General features: G+C 27.9%; 2 non-coding genes and 1 pseudogene across 2 annotated transcripts; all 3 read left to right on the forward strand.

The window, feature by feature from the left end:
* The first annotated feature begins 3459 nt into the window (after window positions 1–3459).
* Window positions 3460–5450, forward strand: LOC128871068 (small subunit ribosomal RNA). Its single transcript, XR_008455707.1, has one exon. It is a non-coding gene; the product is annotated as a small subunit ribosomal RNA (ribosomal RNA).
* Window positions 5451–6025: 575 nt separating this feature from the next.
* On the forward strand, window positions 6026–6206 carry LOC128871080 (5.8S ribosomal RNA). Its single transcript, XR_008455712.1, has one exon. It is a non-coding gene; the product is annotated as a 5.8S ribosomal RNA (ribosomal RNA).
* Window positions 6207–6644: 438 nt separating this feature from the next.
* The window catches only part of LOC128871072 (large subunit ribosomal RNA), a 4518-nt pseudogene continuing 3662 nt past the window's right edge, over window positions 6645–7500 (forward strand).

The raw sequence follows: 7500 nt of genomic DNA on the forward strand, positions 1-7500 counted from the left end.
TTTAATTAATATAACGTGTATATATTTATTTATATATATATATATATATATATATATATATATTAATTATTAATATATAAATATAATATAACTTTAATAGGATTTCATTCAAATATGAAATCTCTTATAATCAGACTATATATATAAATGTTATGTTATTATATTATTAATTAAGAAAAGCAAATAAAAATTATATAAAAATATTTATTTAACATACATTTATATATATGAAATATATAAAAATATCATAATATCATCATCTCATATATATTAAATATTTTCAAATTTTGGCTAATCGATGATATCAAAATAATTTACGAAAATAAGACATATCTGTGATGCCATCATTATTGGGGTATATATAATATGATAAAAAAATATATGGAAAATATCATCATATATATAATTTATTAATTTTAATATATATTGGTTAACCGATGATGATATTATTGAAATATATAAAATATAATTGAATTATATGAAATCAAATTGAAATGTATTGAGTTAAATTTTTTCCATACATTTTTCACAATGCGTTGTGTACATGGACAAACAAAAACACTCACGGTGAAGGCATGTGAAATATATGAAAGATAATCAAATCGAATTTATATGAAACTATATTCGATTAAATGTATGAAAGTAAAATTTAACAAAATTTTGCCCATACATTTTTCACAATGCGTTGTGTACATTATCAGAAACACTCACGTGAAGTCAAGTGAGATATATATATGAAAGAAAATCAAATCGAATTTATATGAAACTATATTCGATTAAATGTATGAAAGTAAAATTTAACACAATACATTCATTTGATAAACTGAATAAATATATAATAAAGACATTTGAAATATATGGAAAATATCATCATATATATAATTTATTATTTTAATATATATTTGGTTAAATCGATGATATTATTGAAATATATAAAATGTAATTGAATTATATGAAATCAAACTGAAATGTATTTAATTGAATTTTTCCCATACATTTTACACAATGTGTGGTGTGCATGGCAAAAAACACTCACGGTGAAGGCATGTGAAATATATGAAATATAATCAAATCGAATTTATATGAAACTATATTCGATTAAATGTATGAAATTAAAATTTACCACAATACATTCATATGATAAACTGAGTAAATATATAATAAAGCCATTTGAAATATATTGAATTCTATTAAGTTAGATTTTCACCATACATTTTTCACAATGCGTTGTGTACATTGTCAGAAACACTCACGGTGAAGGCAAGTGAGATATATATGAAAGAAAATCAAATCGAATTTATATGAAACTATATTCGATTAAATGTATGAAAGTAAAATTTACCACAATACATTCATATGATAAACTGAATAAATATATAAGAAAAACATTTGAAATATATTGAATTGTATTAAGTTAAATTTTGCCCATACATTTTTCACAATACGTTGTGTACATTGTCAGAAACACTCACGGTGAAGTCAAGTGAGATATATATGAAAGAAAATCAAATCGAATTTATATGAAACTATATTCGATTAAATGTATGAAAGTAAAATTTAACACAATACATTCATTTGATAAACTGAATAAATATATAATAAAGACATTTGAAATATATTGAATTGTATTAAGTTAAATTTTGCCCATACATTTTTCACAATACGTTGTGTACATTGTCAGAAACACTCACGGTGAAGGCAAGTGAGATATATGAAAGAAAATCGAATCGAATTTATATGAAACTAAATTCGATTAAATGTATGAAAGTAAAATTTAACACAATACATTCATATGATAAACTGAATAAATTATAATAAAGACATTTCAAATATATGGAAAATATCATCATATATATAATTTAGTATTTTAATATATATTTAGTTAAGTTGATGGTATTATTGAAATATATAAAATGTAATTGAATTATATGAAATCAAACTGAAATGTATTGAATTGAATTTTTCCCATACATTTTTCACAATGTGTGGTGTGCATGGCAAAAAACACTCACGGTGAAGGCATGTGAATAATATGAAAATATCAACATTTAACTAACCAATGATATTGAAGCATATAAATCGAATCATAACTATATGAAACACGAATTTGAGTTATGTTAAACTGGTGATATTGTGGATTTATTCCTAGTTTTCCATACGTTAGTTTAAATAGAAACAATTTTCGAATATGTATACATATATGAAGAATTTATATTCTATACTAACATATTATGGAATGTAACTATTGATTGTTACCTTGGCATATTGGTGTATTGTGAGATTTCATTCATAGTTTTCCATACGTTAGTTTAAATAGAAACAATTTTCGAATATATATACATATATGAAGAATTTATATTCTATACTAACATATTATGGAATGTAACTATTGATTGTTACCTTGGCATATTGGTGTATTGTGAGATTTCATTCATAGTTTTCCATACGTTAGTTTAAATAGAAACAATTTTCGAATATATATACATATATGAAGAATTTATATTCTATACTAACATATTATGGAATGTAACTATTGATTGTTGCCTTGGCATATTGGTGTATTTGTGATTTTATTCATGGTTTTCCATACGTTAGTTTAAATAGAAACAATTTTCGAATATATATACATATATGAAGAATTTATATTCTATACTAACATATTATGGAATGTAACCTTGGCATATTGGTGTCATTGTATTTTATTCCTGGTATTCTATAGTTAGTTTAAATAGAAATAAATTTTTGAATTCAAAATTTTATATTCTATACTAGCATTACATAGAAATTATCCTCAACTGTTTGTTTCTTGTATACATACAGGAAATTAAACAGATGAAGAAAAAAAAAAAAACAAAACAAATAAAAATTATAAGAAAAACTAAATTTTAAACAAAAGAAAAAAGGAGAAATTTTTTCAATCATATATATATTTATGATTAAAAAATAGAATTATGGAATTATTAATTTCAATTCAGAGAGAAAAATTATGTAATATATGAAATTATTACATTAAAAATGCATTTGAAGAAAAAGTAAAATGTTATTAAAAATGATACATTTGAAAATTGGCAAATATTAAGAAGAAATATCGTTCTTATATTTTTATACAAAATATATATAGAGAACGAAAATTCTTTTTCATAAAAAACGGTTTTTGAATTCTGATAAGAAAAGCTAAAGGGGTCGGCGGGAGCGCACATTGAACGAAAGAAAATGAAAGAAAAACACAACAAAGAAGAAGACCAAATAAAATACAAATATTTTATACAAATAAAAGCACATTATTAATAAATAATAATAATAATAATGATGATGATGATGAGATGATACATAAATTGTGTTATTAAAATTACGTTCTATTGTATGTGCGTTTTCCCCTTTACTTTTTATATACACCGTAATTTATGAAATTTTCAAATATGAAAAACAAAGAAAAATATATAAACAAATATATATATTATTCTGGTTGATCCTGCCAGTAGTTATATGCTTGTCTCAAAGATTAAGCCATGCATGTCTAAGTACAAACAAATTAAAAGTGAAACCGCAAAAGGCTCATTATATCAGTTATGGTTCCATAGATCGTTAACAGTTACTTGGATAACTGTGGTAATTCTAGAGCTAATACATGCAATATAAACACGGACCTTATGGAACGTGTGCTTTTATTAGACTAAAACCAAGTGATCATTTGATCGTTAAATTGGTTGAACTCTAGATAACTTGCAGATCGTATGGTCCCGTACCGACGACAGATCTTTCAAATGTCTGCCCTATCAACTTTTGATGGTAGTATCTAGGACTACCATGGTTGCAACGGGTAACGGGGAATCAGGGTTCGATTCCGGAGAGGGAGCCTGAGAAACGGCTACCACATCTAAGGAAGGCAGCAGGCGCGTAAATTACCCACTCCCAGTTCGGGGAGGTAGTGACGAAAAATAACAATACAGGACTCATATCCGAGGCCCTGTAATTGGAATGAGTACACTTTAAATCCTTTAACAAGGACCTATTGGAGGGCAAGTCTGGTGCCAGCAGCCGCGGTAATTCCAGCTCCAATAGCGTATATTAAAGTTGTTGCGGTTAAAACGTTCGTAGTTGAATTTGTGCTTCATACGGGTAGTACAACTATATATTGTGGTATGTACATTACCTTATGTATGTAAGCGTATTACCGGTGGAGTTCTTATATATAATTAATACAATGTATTTTTTATATATTCCTCCTATTTAAACCTACTTCAGTGCTCTTCATCGAGTGTTGTTGTGGGCCGGTACAATTACTTTGAACAAATTAGAGTGCTTAAAGCAGGCTCCAAATGCCTGAATATTTTGTGCATGGAATAATGAAATAAGACCTCTGTTCTACTTTCATTGGTTTTTAGATCAAGAGGTAATGATTAATAGAAGCAGTTTGGGGGCATTAGTATTACGACGCGAGAGGTGAAATTCTTGGACCGTCGTAAGACTAACTTAAGCGAAAGCATTTGCCAAAGATGTTTTCATTAATCAAGAACGAAAGTTAGAGGTTCGAAGGCGATCAGATACCGCCCTAGTTCTAACCATAAACGATGCCAGCTAGCAATTGGGTGTAGCTACTACTATGGCTCTCTCAGTCGCTTCCCGGGAAACCAAAGCTTTTGGGCTCCGGGGGAAGTATGGTTGCAAAGCTGAAACTTAAAGGAATTGACGGAAGGGCACCACCAGGAGTGGAGCCTGCGGCTTAATTTGACTCAACACGGGAAAACTTACCAGGTCCGAACATAAGCGTGTAAGACAGATTGATAGCTCTTTCTCGAATCTATGGGTGGTGGTGCATGGCCGTTCTTAGTTCGTGGAGTGATTTGTCTGGTTAATTCCGATAACGAACGAGACTCAAATATATTAAATAGATGCTTTCAGGATTATGATGTTGAAACTTATATAGCCTTCTTTCATGCGTACATCTTGAATGTACAAGTGTTTGAATGTGTTTATATAAGTGGAGTCGTACCTGTTGGTTTGTCCCATTATAAGGACACTAGCTTCTTAAATGGACAAATTGCGTCTAGCAGTAACGAGATTGAGCAATAACAGGTCTGTGATGCCCTTAGATGTCCTGGGCTGCACGCGCGCTACAATGAAAGTATCAACGTGTATTTCCTAGACCGAGAGGTCCGGGTAAACCGCTGAACCACTTTCATGCTTGGGATTGTGAACTGAAACTGTTCACATGAACTTGGAATTCCCAGTAAGTGCGAGTTATTAACTCGCATTGATTAAGTCCCTGCCCTTTGTACACACCGCCCGTCGCTACTACCGATTGAATTATTTAGTGAGGTCTCCGGACGTGATCACTGTGACGCCTCGTGTGTCACGGTTGTTTCGCAAAAGTTGACCGAACTTGATTATTTAGAGGAAGTAAAAGTCGTAACAAGGTTTCCGTAGGTGAACCTGCGGAAGGATCATTATTGTGTTCCATATCCGTAAGAAAAACAAACAATGCCAAAACAAATAAAAACAAAAACAAACAAAAGAAAAAAAAAAAAAAAAGAAAAAAAAGAAAAATTTATAATTATTTTGAATCCATATTCTTTTTATTCTTTTTCATTCAATTTGTTATCCATCAATTATATCATATTAAATATAATATGATGGTACATTTTGTAATGTTTTTTCTAATTTTTTCTTTTAAAAACCTTTAAACATGAAAATAGAAAGTTGTACTTATTATTCATTTGATTGAATGATAAGTTAATTTGTTCACAATAACAAAAGTGGTATATATTTATTATTATATTTATATATAAATAAAATGATTAAAAAAATACAAAATAATCAAACATAATAAATACCACCACTGTATTATTGTTGAACTAAGACATTCGCAACTTAATAAAAATGTTTAGAGTTAAATATATTTGATATATATTATTGAAAGAAAATCAATTTATATTTTATTATTATTATTATTTAATTTTACTCTTTCAATTAATATATGCAAAAAAAAATTGACATTTGTTATAAATAAAAATAAATAAAAAAATACTCTAAGCGGTGGATCACTTGGCTCATGGGTCGATGAAGAACGCAGCAAACTGTGCGTCATCGTGTGAACTGCAGGACACATGAACATCGACATTTTGAACGCATATCGCAGTCCATGCTGTTATGTACATTAAATTAAATTTTAAAGTACTGCTTGGACTACATATGGTTGAGGGTTGTAAGACTATGCTAAATAAGTTGCTTATTCTTTTATAAAAATAATTGAATTTAAGCAAATGTGTATATTATTGGATTTTAAATAATTCATAATATTAATAGCAAAAAAATAAAGATATATAATGAATTTTTTATTTATTAATATATTCTTAAAAAAAAAAAATCCTCTCAAATAAAATGAAATAAAAAAAATTTTGAATCTAAGTATTCTCTTTAAAAAATTTTCATATTATTTATATATATATAAAATATTAATTTATATATGTAATTAAAGGAGGAATGTCTAGCATAAAAATTAATTTTTTTTATTCTAGAATTGCCTCATTTTACATAATTATTATTTATAATATATATTTATATAAAAGGAAAAAAGAAAAATAGAGATGAAAAGATGATATAATTATTTATTAAATTGTGAGAAGATAAAAAATATTTTAAAACAACCTCAACTCATATGGGATTACCCCCTGAATTTAAGCATATTAATGAGGGGAGGAAAAGAAACTAACAAGGATTTTCTTAGTAGCGGCGAGCGAAAAGAAAATAGTTCAGCACTAAGTCACTTTGTCTATATGTCAAATGTGAGATGCAGTGTATGGAATATCTTAATATCTAGTATGAGAAATTAACGATTTAAGTCCTTCTTAAATGAGGCCATTTACCCATAGAGGGTGCCAGGCCCGTATAACGTTAATGATTACTAGAAAGATATTTCCAAAGAGTCGTGTTGCTTGATAGTGCAGCACTAAGTGGGTGGTAAACTCCATCTAAAACTAAATATAACCATGAGACCGATAGTAAACAAGTACCGTGAGGGAAAGTTGAAAAGAACTCTGAATAGAGAGTTAAATAGTACGTGAAACTGCTTAGAGGTTAAGCCCGATGAACCTGAATATCCATTATGAAAAATTCATCATTAAATAATTAAAAATAATGTGCATTTTTTTCATATAAGGACATTGTAATCTATTAACATAATAAAGTATTTATCAAAAGATCATTGGTGATATTAAGTTTATTTAAATTAATTTGCTTTTTAAGCATATTAACATAGAATAAATACTAATGATTTGATAAAGTGTTGATAGATTTTATTATATATAATGCTAAAATTCATTTTTTGAATTTTACAAAAAATTTAATATCTATGATATTAATATTTATTTGTATGCATTTATATGATTAACAATGCGAAAGATTCAGGATACCTTCGGGACCCGTCTTGAAACACGGACCAAGGAGTCTAACATATGTGCAAGTCATTGAGTTATATTAAACTTAATGGCATAATTAACT

Source organism: Anastrepha ludens, unplaced genomic scaffold, assembly GCF_028408465.1.
Source record: "Anastrepha ludens isolate Willacy unplaced genomic scaffold, idAnaLude1.1 ptg000039c, whole genome shotgun sequence".
Lineage (NCBI taxonomy): Eukaryota > Metazoa > Arthropoda > Insecta > Diptera > Tephritidae > Anastrepha > Anastrepha ludens.